The sequence below is a fragment of the Schistocerca cancellata genome, chromosome 7 (genome assembly GCF_023864275.1).
Source record: "Schistocerca cancellata isolate TAMUIC-IGC-003103 chromosome 7, iqSchCanc2.1, whole genome shotgun sequence".
NCBI lineage: Eukaryota > Metazoa > Arthropoda > Insecta > Orthoptera > Acrididae > Schistocerca > Schistocerca cancellata.
In genome coordinates this window covers 167,908,146-167,924,059 of record NC_064632.1, presented here as the reverse complement: position 1 = coordinate 167,924,059, position 15,914 = coordinate 167,908,146, and positions in this window count along the sequence as shown.

Here is a 15,914-nt window from a genome sequence, read left to right as displayed (position 1 = left end):
TCGTTTTCGGAAATTTTATTGTCTCTACTGATGGGTAGAGACGTAACTAACCAGTACACACATGTGGTGTCTTAAAGAGGTGGTAAACGTGCAGTGTGTTATTGACTTCCAGACAATACTATAGCCGTGGGAGATGACGGCAAAATAAATCAGGGGACGTTGTATCTCCAGAATCGATTCTGCAGATGCCTATTTATATCTCTCATTGGACACGGAATCAGTAAAGTCCTATGATCATCATATGCCATTCAGGATGTATAAGCACAATCGATTGATGTTCAGCGTAGCAAGCACATCTACGGTTTTACTGAGATATATAGTTCATTGAGGGAATCCCCAGTTGTGATAATTAACTTTGACGATGTTGTGGTAACGTGGCCTATGCAAGAACATCACATAACTAGCCTAAAACCACCGTTTGACAGAAAAACCAATCAAATCTGCCTTTAAGAGTTCCCGTTACTTAAAGACAGGAATACAGCACCTAGGACACATCATAAGCAAAACAGGCTCTTGCGAACAGCCTTAGACAACCTATCAATTCCGAGGAACTTAAAAGAAACACAGTCGTTCCTTATTAGAGTTAACTCGCACAAATTGCACATACATTCAATCATCTCTAAAATAATTGTCTCTTATCTCCTGTGAGCACTGGCAGCTGTAATACTCCGTAACCACCTCAGAATAGCAACCAATACGTCTTCGTAGGGAATTAGTGGCGTGTTGTCATGTAGAAATATAATTGTTACAGACCTGCAAACCATGCTCGTATCCAATAACTTAGAGCTGTAATCATTGTCAGGTCGAAAAAGAGGCACTCTCAATCATTTGTGAAGTAAAAATAATTATATACTCCTCTCAATGGCACAACACTCCATATCATTGGCTTCCGTTTCAAGCTCCTGGAAATAAAAGCGCAGTGACCCCAATGGTGGGCGCTCTACCTCAGCAACTACAATTATGTTATTTACTACAGGCCCACCGCCCAGTCATGGTAAAGACTTCGATACCCACGTGCAGGCTTTCCAATAAATAATAAATGAAATGAGGTGGCCCTCAACTACGTACCCCCTGACTAGAGTTGAAATATTAAAAGTTTTGGCTGGTTTCGTTGTCTAGGGGCAAGGATACGTAGTTGCCGCATTACGGGCCTAATACTGCTGAGTCGATAGTGTACGATAAGAATCACACATGAATCGAATGGTCGAAGGTTTATATCACTCGGCAATTGCGAATTATGAATGTAACATAAAAAATTTATAAATGAAAGATTGCAATTAAATAAAATCTGCAGGTACTAACGTAACGACTTTAAATGATTACGATAGTAGAAGTACTTTTGAGAACGCGGTATATTTCTACAAAACACTTATTGGTGGCGATGGTCCAGAAATTAAATAAAATATAAGTTGAATAACAGGGAAACAATAGATTCCTACAGCACGTAATTAGTTAGGAACAACAACACAGCTCGCGAGATATTCACTTCTAAACTACGTCTTCACTGTAGAAGCCACGGAAATCTCACAAGTGCACAAGTCGGCACTCCAAAGTATTTCTATCTGCCGCAAACTGCTCCACTCTCTCCAAGCCTCTCTCAGGACCGTGAATCCGCTGCGCCGCCGCGTCCAGCACTTTTCGTGTCCTCTGCCGTACTCCTCCGAACTCCCCCGTGTCCTCTTCGGAAACGATGCTCTTCCCCAACCTCCATACGTCTCTCTTAGTAACGAGCGCTTTGATTGGCTAGAGCGCTCCCTCCATGTCTCCATGCCAACTTACAATCATAATGAAACATATTCGAAATACTGGAGTTACATTTAAATAAATTTAAATTAAATAAATAATCCTACGTCTGAACCATAAACACGCTCTAACACACAGTATTAGATACATAAACAAATTAACACATTAAATAAACATATATCAAAGGAATAGAAAAAAGGTAGGCCAGTAGCCTAATGTCACTGTGCTTTCTAAAACACAGTAAATATTTAACCAATTTCTTCATGACTAGTAGATATCTGATATAAACAAAGACATAGATGAATAAATATGTTTACAAGCATGCTGATACCGTTTTTTCGTGTCACTGTGGAGTACTTACGGCCTGACGCGATCGATAGTAATCGTCCACTTTGACCTCCAATAACTCATGTACTATTTAAGTTACATGTCTGTAATTCATACCAATTTAGGTTTACACTAATAGCTTTCTAAAGACACGTAGATCGACGAAATCGAAAGTACCCTTTAGATTTTGGTAATTCCTTGCTGGGTGTTACTTGTATAATTTATCGTCAGATACTAAACTTTAAACCAATAAATATATTGAAAATCTGATTACACCATCAGAATCGTCGTGCAAACAATGGTAATGTACATGTTTCTTTTTGAGGTACCATGATTCATCTGGTTACTATTAATTTCTATACGAACTGCAAAATGTCTGCCATGATGGTTTCACAAATTCCGCCATCTTTGGCACTCCCAGCGTGTCTCCTTCACCGACACAGCGTCACTATGGAATTCCCAGCCACGCGGTCGATGGACCACGTGGTCTGGCCGTTGTGCGGCACCACGCGATTGCTAACGAGCCGCGGCTTACCCAGGGGCCCGAGCGGTGGCCGCCAATTCTGAACTTAGAATATTTCCAGGGCGCCGCAACTGCCCGTTACCTCATACACGGGACAATACGGTTCACGCTTGACGACAATTCGCGTCAACTATGGATGAGATCTGAGCCACAGTAAACGAAATACCCACAGTTACAAGGCAGGACCCATTCTTCTATAACCAACCCTCACATGGGCCGTGAAAACGTTCCTGGGCGAGGAGCTGGTCAAGTTTCGTGACGTCATAGCGTGAAATTTCATGATCCACACCATTCTGAATCGTGAAAAACTAAATAGGAATTTTGCTACGTGGAGATAATCATGGGCAACGAGATGCAACATGGTGATCTACATCACAAGCAGAACTCGGGAGCCACCGTAATGGATTTCGTCGTTTTCAGTTGAAGCCCACATTTGGTAGGTTTTACGTATATTACTAATTACGCCCTATGATGACCACAGTACTGAGGAGCTTTAAAAAACGCATCGTTCCTGGTATAAATTGTTCTATTAAATGGACAGGAAACGTCTTTTTTATGGTAAAAGCATTTTCATATTCTGTTGTTTTTGTATTATAACTTGCGTTATTAAAGCATGCTGTTTCATGGCAATGTCGCGTTAAGATTTGTCAAGAAAGAATCTTCCTTAGCATTAGTTGTTGTAATTAAATGTCATTTAAGTAGTAGAAGATGGGAGCTTTGCATTTACTAAACAAATCGGGAGAATGTTAGTGTAGTTTGTGACTCGTGGTTAAATCCATAAATATTCTAAAAGTGGACGTGTGTGCGTGTTCCCCATCTATTCCTAAACCTCTGGACCGATTTCAACCAAAAGTGGTACACATCTATACTACTGTTAGGCGACCGTCGCTGTGGAGTTAAGAACCACCTGCTGAGCGTGGGGCTGAAAACGAAGCTCAGCCCACGACGCGTGAATTCTCAGAATTTATCCATCCAGTATTTATGAATGAGAGCGACTCGCAGAAAACTTTATACAATTTCAAACCTTTACGAAATTTTTCTCGCTGGCATACCGTTACAGAAAGGTTACAGGAAAAATGTTTATCGCTTAATGCTTTTCCGCAGTTGATGCAGTAAAAGCACTGCATGAGACATGACGTTACAGTTTATTACTTCTTTACTACTAGCTCAATTCGCAATAAATTTTGTAGACAGTATCCACATAAACCGCTGAATGTAGCTACAGTACTATATCACTGTATGACACATAATCAGGAGATATGACGTCATAAACAGTGAGAAGCGCAAAAGACTGTCGCATCGTGCATGATGTTTAAATTTATTACTTCGTTGCTACTAACTCTATTCGCTACACATTTTGCGGATAGTATACACATACGTCGCTGAATCTACCTACGAAATTATGTCGTTGTATGGCGTATAGTTCAGGATATATGATGTCATGAACATTAAGCACAAGGCCAGATGCTGTGTGGAATGGGCGTACGCAGCTATAAATAAATAACTGGGCAATGCCTGGTTTTTCCGCTACTCGTAAACAAACATGAATGATTAAAGCTGAATTTTAGTTTGATCACCATATGAAAATTACGTAATTTGCAGGATTTACGGTGACACGAAGATAATGTTCAAAATACTGAAATTAATTGGAAGAAAGAAGAATTATACGCAAAATTCATTCCTCAATGGGTATAAACACTCATCTGACACTACAGCAAACAAAGTTCCCATTTCAAACATAAAAATCAAAATGAAAGAAATGTGACCATCGCATAGAAAGTAAAGTAAAGCTGTGTTTGAACACCACAACGCTTTACTAGCCATGGTCCTTTTTGAGGTAGTACGGCGTTGCCTTCCGCCCAACACTGAACTGATATACGCATCCAGTTAGAGATAGACGTGCAATTTACCGTGGACTTCGAATGAGGGTGCTCCTTTGCACTACTCACATTAACAAAAATTACAGATCTGAAGGAAGAGATAAGCGACAGTAGAAAACCAAGGATTCACTGGGGATCGAATCCAACACATTTAAAAATGTAGTACAATACATTTTGCACTGAGTCACCGAGCTTTAAAAAATTAGAAGGAATCCTGAATATTCTTGCCTGATTACAGATTCAAATGGTTCAAATGGCTCTGAACACTATGGGACTTGACATCTGTGATCATCAGTCCCCTAGAACTTAGAACTACTTAAACCTAACTAACCTAAGGACATCACACACATCCATGCCCGAGGCAGGATTCGAACCTGCGACAGTAGCAGTCGCGCGGTTCCGGACTGAGCACCTAGAACCGCTAGACCACCGCGGCCGGCTGATTACAGTTTGCAGTCAGTAGAATGCAGTACCTTTAGACCGTGCAAAGGAAGTGTCACCCACCTCAGCAGCACTACTCGGCGATTTATAGACCCATCATATAAAATCTGACCTTACGGTACTAAATCAGCCAACGAGGTATAATATAGTCTGCTTGCCTGCTTATTTTTCCGTCAGAGGCCATTTATTACCAGTAGGCGGGTTTTCGACGCCTCGCCCCACTAAAAGCGGTTGAAGCTAACTAGGATAGTGAATTTACTGGCTGCACTCTCCTTCAGCGCTCCAACAGTAAATAACGTTGGTACTTCTCCAGTTTCCTGGTACAAACCAACACTCATAATGTTGTTTTTCCCTCATGCAAAGATAATATTGTTCAGAGATTTTATTATGTTTTCACGTATTTCTCTTACAGTATACAAACAATAATTTCATGTGTAATTAATAGATGTTAGAAATATGTATAATGTGGCGCATACAGTCACATAGACACAACGTACTCTACATTTAACAGGAATAGACAGTGCAATATACAGGGTGGTCCATTGATAGTGACCGGGCCAAATATCTCACGGTATAAGCATCAAACGAAAAAATGAAAAAAGAACGAAACTCGTCTAGCTTGAAGGGGGAAAACCAGATGGCGTTATCGTTGGCCCGCTAGATGGCGCTGCCATAGGTCAAACGGATATCAACTGCGATTTTTTTAAACAGGAACCCCCATTTTTATTTCATATTCGTGTAGTACGTGAAGATATGTGAATGTTTTAGTTGTACCACTTTTTTCGCTTTGTGATAGATGGCGCTGTAATAGTCACAAACGTATAAGTACGTGGTATCACGTAACATTCCGCCAGTGCGGACGGTATTTGCTTCGTGATACATTGCCCGTGTTAAAATGGACCGTTTACCAATTGCGGAAAAGGTCGATATCGTGTTGATGTATGGCTATTGTGATCAAAATGCCCAACGGGCGTGTGCTATGTATGCTGCTCGGTATCCTGGATGACATCATCCAAGTGTTCGGACAGTTCGCCGGATAGTTACGTTATTTAAGGGAACAGGAAGTGTTCAGCCACATGTGAAACGTCAACCACGACCTGCAACAAATGATGATGCCCTAATAGGTGTTTTAGCTGCTGTCGCGGCTAATCCGCACATCAGTAGCAGGCAAATTGCGCGAGAATCGCGAATCTCAAAAACGTCGGTGTTGAGAATGCTACATCAACATCGATTGCACCCGTACCATATTTCTATGCACAAGGAATTGCATGGCGGCTACTCTGAACGTCGTGTACAGTTCTGCCACTGGATACATGAGAAATTACGGGACGATGACAGATTTTTTTGCACGCGTTCTATTTAACGACGAAGCGTCATTCACCAACAGCGGTAACGCAAACCGGTATAATATGCACTATTGGGCAACGGAAAATCCACGATGGCTGCGCAAATGGAACATCAGCGACCTTGGCTGGTTAATGTACGGTGCGGCATTAGGGGAGGAAGGATAATTGGCTCCCATTTTATCGATGGTAATGTAAATGGTGCAATGTATGCTGATTTCCTACGTAATGTGCTACCGATGTTACTACAAGATGTTTCACTGTATGACAGAATGGCGATGTACTTCCAACATGATGGATGACCGACACATAGCTCGCGTGCGGTTGAAGCGGTATTGAATAGCGTATTTCAGGACAGGTGGACTGGTCGTCAAAGCACATGGCGCGCAAGTTCACCGGATCTGACGTCCCCGGATTTCTTTCTGTGGGGAAAGTTGAAGGATATTTGCTATCGTGATCCACCGACAACGCCTGACATCATGCGTCAGCCCATTGTCAATGCATGTGCGAACATTACGGAAGGCGAACTACTCGCTGTTGAGAGGAATGTCGTTACATGTTACGACAAATGCATTGAGGTTGACGGACATCATTTTAAGGATTTATTGCATTAATGTGATATTTACAGGTAATCACGGAGTAACATCATGCGTTCTCGGAAATGATAAGTTCACAAAGGTACATGTATCACATTGGAACAACTGAAATAAAATGTTCAAACGTACCTACGTTCTGTATTTAATTTAAAAAACCTACCTGTTACCAACTGTTCGTCTAAAATTGTGAGCCATATGTTTGTCACTATTACATCGCCATCTATAACAAAGCGAAATAGTGGTCGAACTAAAACATTCATATATCTTTATGTACTACACGAATATGTAAAAAAAATGGGGGTTCCTATTTAAAAAAATGCAGTTGATATCCATTTGACCTATGGCAGCGCCATCTAGCGGTCCAACGATAGCGTCATCTGGTTTCCCCCTTCAAGATAGACGAGTTTCGGTTTTTTTTTTTTCGTTTTTTCGTTAGATGCTTATTTCGTCACTATCTACGGACCACCCTGTATACATCTGTGTAGTATTAGTGCTTCACAAAGCTCACATTAACTATGTTCACCATATGCACTGAAACGAAAACCTGTAAACTCTTTTCAGTCTGGAACCGCGCGAGTGCTTCAGTCGCAGGTTCGAATCCTGCCTCGGGCATGGATGTGTGTGATGTCCTTAGGTTAGTTAGGTTTAAATAGTTCTAAGTTCTAGGGGACTGATGATCTTAGATGTTGAGTCCCATAGTGCTCAGAGCCAATTGAACCATTTTTGTAAACTATCTACATTTCTTTTTAAAGCAATGATAAATTCATGTATTTCTATTCGGAGTTGATGGAAATATGACTTTATGAAACAGTCCAATAATAATTTGCAATTGTTTTCTTTTAATTTAATACAAAGGAAACAAGAAATGCTACGGCAAGAAGCGAGAAATAAGATATTAACGAGCAAAGGAAAAATGCGACACTCCTGTCTGTTGTACTGTTACTGAAACTGAAAATACTCTTTGACAGAGCACTTCTTGTCACTATTTCAGGAATCATACGCCAGATGAATGAAGCTCCAGCTGCTCCTTCCCAAAATACACGATCTCCTTTGTCATGAAGGAGACACTCTGACTCCATGATTTGCGGCGTCCCTAAGGCTTACAGATGGCACGTTAGGAATCTGGAGCCGACACGTTGATCAGTCAAAGACACATCTTGCCGCGGAAGAATCATACGGCCAGCTGCATTAGAGCAGGCAGCCAAAATCGGTAAACGGTACAGAATTAATTCTGGTTTGGAAATACTGTTCTATTATTCTATATGATCTTCTTCTTTACTTATTCGGTGGTTATTTAATAATGTCTTAGACAGCAACCTTATAATAAAAATTTCAATTGGAGCTTACGACGGTTATAAGGAAAATACTATTACATTGGCTTGACAAAGAACGTCAAGAATTGAAAAGGGAAGTAGGATACGAACTGAAACTTGACGGGTTGAGAAGCCACGTGATGTTCCAACGATTACAGTATCCACTCAAAAGTATAAAGAACTTGACCCTGCGAACCCTCTCTAACCAGACTGCATCCTCTGATTCCGTTGAGAAAGGTGTCATAAAGTGCTTGTAGCCTCTCCTGAGGCAAGGTGGCTCACAGCTCTTGTAATTGGTTGTATGGGGGCTTAATTTATATAATAGATTGCAAATATTTTTGGTAGCTGTCTGTCCGATTACGCAAGTCTCGTAAACGATTGGCCCTGACTAGTTTTAGTACGCAATCTGACTGCTTAGAATGACAACAAGGAATATAAGAAAATTTTCGTTAACACAGTTAATTAATTAAGTCCCCAGCAACTATAAAACCTACGAAACCAACAAAGCACAAGTGTAGCTGTTCTGTATGTGGTAGTATGACTCAACGCACATCTGGCACGGTTCTTCTTCAACAAGACAAGAATTTTTAAATACCAATTATACTGACGTGATAAAAGAAAATTACAAATACTATAATTGTGCAAGAAAACCAAAATTACACTCTAATACAAGAACACAAGCCAGATGCTTTGTTGACTGAACCTGTAATGACACATTATTCAAGACACACAAATAATAAAACAACATAATATTTATTACCTTCATATATATTGACGAAAAGCACTCAGATCATTACAATATCTCCATTGGAATAACATCTGCTATCTCTCCCATCAAATAACTGCATAAAACATGGAACAAACACTCTCCACTATCACATCTCACTCCGACTTCACGACAAGCAGTGTCCACCACAACTTCTCGGCAAGAACTGCTTGCCGCTACGTCTCAATAATCCCTGCCAGTGGAGGCGGCAGAACAATACTCTCTGGCGCGATCTCTGGCGCTGTGGCTCAGTGTAGCCACCTTTCATATGCCCCTCCTCCACGGGCTAGAATTTGATGGTATTTTTGCCAGCATTGGTGGTGAAAATACCACCAAATTCGTCAAAAAAAATACAGTCAAAAATAAAAGATAATATTAATACGTAAATATTATATAACTAGATAAAATTTTGGCTTTGCACTGACCTTACAATAGCCTAATATATAAAATACAGTAAGGAATACAAATTTTTTCATACATATGACTTTACATAATAGTTTACACAAATATCATGTGGTTAAACAGTTCAATCAATAGCGTCAGCAATGACGAATATGTACAGGTAAGAGTCTCATAACTTTTCACAAACAGTAATACACAAAAAATCAGTTAATACAAATATTCACATAAAATGCTTTCATAACAAGTACTTGACAGTTCCAGCAGTAGCACCCAGCAATGTTGAATAGGTGCTACAGCAACAAGTGACATCATCTCAGTAGAAGCAGTCCCTCAGTGGCACCCAGCAATGTCGAGTAGGTGCAGACACCATCAGGTGACATCATTTCAGTAGAAGCAGTCCATCAGTGGCACCCAGCAATGTTGAGCAGGTGCAGACAGCAACAGGTGACATCATCTCAGTAGAATCAGTTCCATCAGTTGCACCCAGCATTGTGGAACAGGTGCAGACACCATCAGGTGACATCATTTCACCAGAAGCAGTTCCATCAGTGGCACCCAGCATTGTGGAGTAGGTGCAGACTCCAACAGGTGACATCATTTCAGTAGAAGCAGTCCATCAGTGGCACCCAGCAATGTTGAGCAGGTGCAGACACTGACAAATGACATGATTTCCATAGAAGTAACTCCATCTGTGCACCCGGTATTGTTGAGTAGGTGCAGAGAGCAACAAGTGACATCATTTCAATAAAAGCAGTTCCATCAGTTGCACCCAGCAATGATGAGCAGGTGCAGAGAGCAGTCCATCATATTCACTATCACTGATCACACTGTTCATCACAGTTTATAAGCAGAAAATAAACATGTCCTATTGGCACCAATCATGTAGAAAAAGTACAAGTAACAGTCCATAATATTAACTATCACTGATCACATTGTTCATCAGCAGAAATTAAACATGTCCTAGTGGCACCAATCATGTTGAAAAGTGCAGGTAACAGTTCATAATATTCACCATCACTACTCAGACAGTTCAAGCATGAACAATAGTTTGAATACACATACAAATGCTTTTACACTAAATATACAAATCATAACAAACACACAAATGATGTCAGATAATTGTCATATTAACTATTACAAATACACAAATACCAGTAAACCTATAATATTTATGGGTGTCAGTGCAAGCCACTACAAAACAAATAAAATAATATTTAGGAAATAGGTGGGTAGGATTAGGAAAGGAAAACACACAAAACACACTCACTCATCTTTCATCCACATTAAGTACTACTGTGTAATTGAATAGTGTTACTGTGTAAATGCAATTCTGTCAAAGGTTTGATGTTCATCATGTGTATCAAGTGGTAGTGGCAGCAATGTATAACAGTCAATAATAGTTAAGTCAATGTCATAGTCATCATGTCAAGACCAATGTTTGCCAAGCCAAATAAAAATGTACGGTTGCTGAACAACTGTCAGTGTGCCAAGATATGCAAATACTTCCTCTCTTCAAAAAAAAAAAAAAAAAAAAATATGTACTGCTTAGTGATTTAACAAAGTGTGTGTAGACTATCTTCCTTCCACTGTAGTGTTCTAGTCTGCTATCTTCATCCTCCTTGTTCCATATAGACCAACAAAAAAATATGCACCTCACTCACTTTACCTCTTATCCACCAAAACTCCAACAATCATCCACTTCACACAATCTCAATACCTCAATAATATCTCTTCAATACGTCGATACATATAAACCTTATCGCCAATATCATTTCACTTCCATAACAACTCTTTCCTCTAGTCAGTCTCCTCGAACAAGTACGGATAAAATCCTAATGCAAACCTCATCATCCCATACAATCCGAAGACACACTGTCAACACACAACCTCTGTGTAATCCATCTGAGCCAAAATCTTCTACTCATTATGAATTATAAACAAAGAAATGCATACATGACCTCTAACAGACTTAGTTCGAATAACTCTCAGTAATTAAGTACGATTACGGAGTGTGAATGATTATAATATTTCACAGTGTGTACACCACTTCAAGAATTATGGCAAACAGAAGCAAACATGTGGAGTATTTCTTGTGTCAGGTGTCACTTCCTATTTCAATTGCTCACGAAGAATGCAGTGTAATAACTGTCAATGGTCTAAACCTAGTGTTGGTATGTCATGTCGTTAGCTTCCTTCCTATTAGCATAAATTTATACAGCTTCCATAAAACCTCAGCTCATGTGACTTCTATGAAGTTTCTTGTACTAATGTTGTTCGTCGAATTATAGCAGTTCATTTTCCTATCTTAAACATATAAGGCACTGAGCGTAAGCAAAACAAGCAATAGCGAGTAAATATACCAGTAGAGAACAGAATGTCAACAAGTGGATGCAGCACAATTCTTACAACGAGGCTCTGCCAAGCGAACAATCTGTAACCTATACCATAGTGTAACCTAAACTCTAAGTTCATACACAGTATATCAACATTTCTATATACTAAATTAAAGAGTAATTATGACAACAAACAGAAATGTGTAAATATGCAATCCATACGCTAAACAGCAAACATATATCTTACGTAATAAACAGGTCATTAGCATCATATCAGCAAAAGCAAATAAATGTTCATATGTAATCTTAATAAGTAAACATGAAGGCGCAAGCAGATAAATCACAAAGTATAACTTACATACCTAACCACATCAGCACAATTAATCAGGTGACAATTATAATTTAAATAAATAGGCACAGCAGGCACATAATTAAAAAATATGACATCAGTGAAAAAGCAGTGCAGCCAAGCGATGCATAATATACACAAGTTACAACTCAGTTCATTAATAATCATTGTCAAAATCAGTTAACGTACGCAAGCACGTCGCTTCACAAGTAAATTCATAGAACATGAAATTTAGCACAAAGTATGAATCACGTAATCGCGAGCAGCAAATTACGTCTAAAGTACGTACCTAAGTAGAAATATGTTACCTGAAAAATAGACTCAATTAATAGTTACCTTTTTAGTTTATTACTTTCTTCTTCGAAATGCCATTTTCTCGATAGCAAGTCGTCTTAACGTCGGACACGCACAGAATTTACCTGAAGTTCTTAAATATTTTATAGAACCGTATCCTGAAAAATACTGAACGTTAATAACATAATTCATCAAGTCACTATAGCTTTATACTGAATTTAATCGGAGAAATTAAACTGTGTATTTGTTTATGGTTGTCAGTGCATTCGCACCGAGCGCTCGATCAGCTGTAGGCGCGTGACGTAGGAAGTAATTGTTTGCGGTCAACGACTGCCTTGTGCGGCGCGCAGACTTCACTGTTGCTTTGAGTATGTGCCGCCGCGCCGCCAAAACACAGCGCGGTATCCTTGTATTCTCTGCATGTTTACGTAAACTGTTGGTTTCTCGAAAGTATGTCATTCCACAAAAATTTTAACGTTAGATATATGTATTCCCTTAGAGCGTCGAGATTTAAGAGTTTCTACTTCAATAGTGTTATCATGAATAATTTTGCGAATTCTATATGGGCCGTTATAAAGCAGAAAAAATTTCCGACACAAGCCTTTTCCTTTGTGAGATAAACGATGAGACTTAATTAACACTTTCTGACCAAATGACAAGATTTTTAAACGACCAGGACGCTTTGCTGATTTCTCTCTTCTAGCAGCCGCAGATGTAATATTTCGTAGAGCCAGGTTGACAATTTCAGAATGCCGCAGTTTCCGTGTAGGCGGAAAAGGAACGATTTCAGAAATGCAATTTGTCGGTGCTTTGTTTTTTAATATCAGTAAAGGTGGTAAAGAAGTTGAATCATTAGGGAGTTCATTCAGAATGTTTTGAAAAATATGAAGATACTGATCCCAAGTTCTGTGATTCTGATGACAATAAAGGCGACACAATTTATTGATTTCCTTCATCCATCTCTCTGAAGCGTTAGATTGAGGGTGAAAAAGTTAAATGAATATTGGTTTAATCTTACGACGCCGTAGAGTACGAAGCCAAAGTTTAGAACGAAACTGTGATCCATTATCTGATATAACCTTATCAACACGACCCACTTCTTTAAGAAATTGTTTGATGAAAGCGTTAGATACTGAACGAGCTGTTGCTTTGCGTAACGGTGTAAAACACACATATTTTGATGTCAACTCCACTGCTACAAAAATGTACGCAAAACCATTAGTAGAGCGAACCACTGGACCGAACAAATCAACTGCAGCCATGTCCTTTAATTTCGCTGGAATGATAGGAAACAACGGTGCTCTGTGAGAAATTGTTGGCGTCTTAGCCTTTTGACATAATTTGCATTTGGCAAGAACAAATCGAATACGTTTTTCCATATTATTGAAGTAGCAATTTTCTCGTAATTTATGTAAGCATTTTCTGGGACCAAAGTGTGCATAACTGAAATGCGTATACCAAATCAGCTTATTAACCCACTCATCAGGAATACAAACTAACCAAACAGAGTTGTCGACCGATTTTCGTTTAAAAAGAATGTCATTGCGAACTAAATAATGCTGTCTGATCGCTACGCTTTCCTTTCTCCTCCACTTCTCTTTAATGTCCTTCCAGATTGGATCCTTATTTTGCTCCTTAGCGATGTCCTGGAGCGAAGACGAAATAAAGTTCTCAAATGCAACACCTTGAATATACATCAAACAATAATTGTTTTCCTTGCAGTCCTTTTCAGCACTTTGTTTCAAACCCATAGGTGCACGTGATAAAGCATCAGCAACAATATTTGAAGAACCCTGTATGTAAACAATACTAAAATCAAATTCCTGTAGGTACAACGCCCATCGTGACAATCTGCCATGAGTTAATTTTGTCGACATAAGAAATTCCAGAGCTCGATGATCGGTGTAAACCTTAGTATGTCTGCCAAACAAAAATGTCCGAAATTTTGTAAAAGCCCAAACAACCGCCAAAGCTTCAAGTTCCGTAATCGAATAATTCTTTTCTGATTTAGAAAGAACACGACTTCCAAATGCAATAGTCCTTTGTACTACAACGCCGTTTTCTTCTATCTCTTGAAATAAATGTGCACCTAGGCCTTTGTATGATGAGTCCGTCGCCAAACAAAAATCTTTAGATAAATCCGGGTGTGAAAGAAGTGGAGCAGCAACTAAAGCATCACGGAGTTGTTCAAATTCTGGCTGAGCTTCCTCATTCCAACACCAATTAGATTTCTTTCCAGATAGTTCACATAAACGAGGTGTGGCCAAATTGTCCAATCTAACAAAGCGTCTAAGAAAATTACAGACACCAAGGAAACTACGAACATCACGTTTTGTGGTAGGAACAGCATAATTACGAATAGCGTCTAGTTTTTCTGGATCAGGAAGAATACCTTCTGTAGAAATAATGTGACCAAGAAATTTCACCTGAGAACGACCAAATTCAGATTTTTCTAAGTTCTCCGTAATGCCAACTCTTGCAAAAATACGTAATAATGAATCCAAAATTTTGTTGTGCTCACTCCAAGAATGTTTGGCAATAAGAATGTCGTCAACATATGAAGTAATATTGTCACGAAGATAAACAGGTAAAATTTCATTTAAGCTACGAATGAATGCTGCTGAAGATACAGTAAGTCCAAACGGTAATTTCCGAAACTGGTAACAGTTACCAAAGGCTAAAATGGCAGTATATTTTCTACAATCAGGGTGGAGTTCTATTTGCCAAAAACATGCGCGCATATCAGTCGTGGATAAAACTTTAATTCCATGAAAATGTTGAAGAAGTTCATCTAAATTTTGTGGACGGTCAGTTTCAGGAATGATGATATTATTTATCTGTCTGGAATCCAGAACCAAGCGAATTGACCCATCCTTTTTAAGAACAACGTGTAATGGGCTAGTATAAGGACTGACTGCAGGCTCAATAATGCCCTGATCTAACATGTACTGAAGTTCATTCTTAACCTTGTCTCTGTAAGCCAAAGGAATAGCGTACGTTTTCCCGCAAAATGGTGTGTGTTCTTTTACTTTAAATAAATATTGTAAGCCTTGTATAGTTCCTGTGTGATGACTAAATACTGTAGCATGTGAAGTCAAAATGTGGTGCAGCTCTTCTCTTGCAACGTCATCTGGCACTTCAGCTTTCTTAACCTTTTCATTAATTAATTCTTCGCTATTAATTATATCATCCATCGCGTCGCTGTATCTATTGTCATTGTCATGAATAAACACACCGTCGTCATAATGCTCAACGAAAACATCAGAAGTAAGAAACCTTAAACATTTTGTATCTGACTCAGATCTTGTTAGACACTCGAAAAATTTCAAACATTTCGGCATTCCGGCAACAGTCAAATTCACACTTCCTTCTTTAAAGTTCAAAATTGCCTTATGTGTGTTAAGAAACTCCATACCTAATATAATTTGTGTACTGAGTAATGGAACAATAATAAAATTAGCAGAAAATTCGTATCCTTGACAATTGAAATTTAGGTTGGTCTGTCGTTTAACTTCTACACCTTTTCCAGAAATCGCTCCTCGAATTGTAGTTTTAGAAATAGGTAACACAGGACAGGCAATAGTCCTTTCACATATACGAAAAA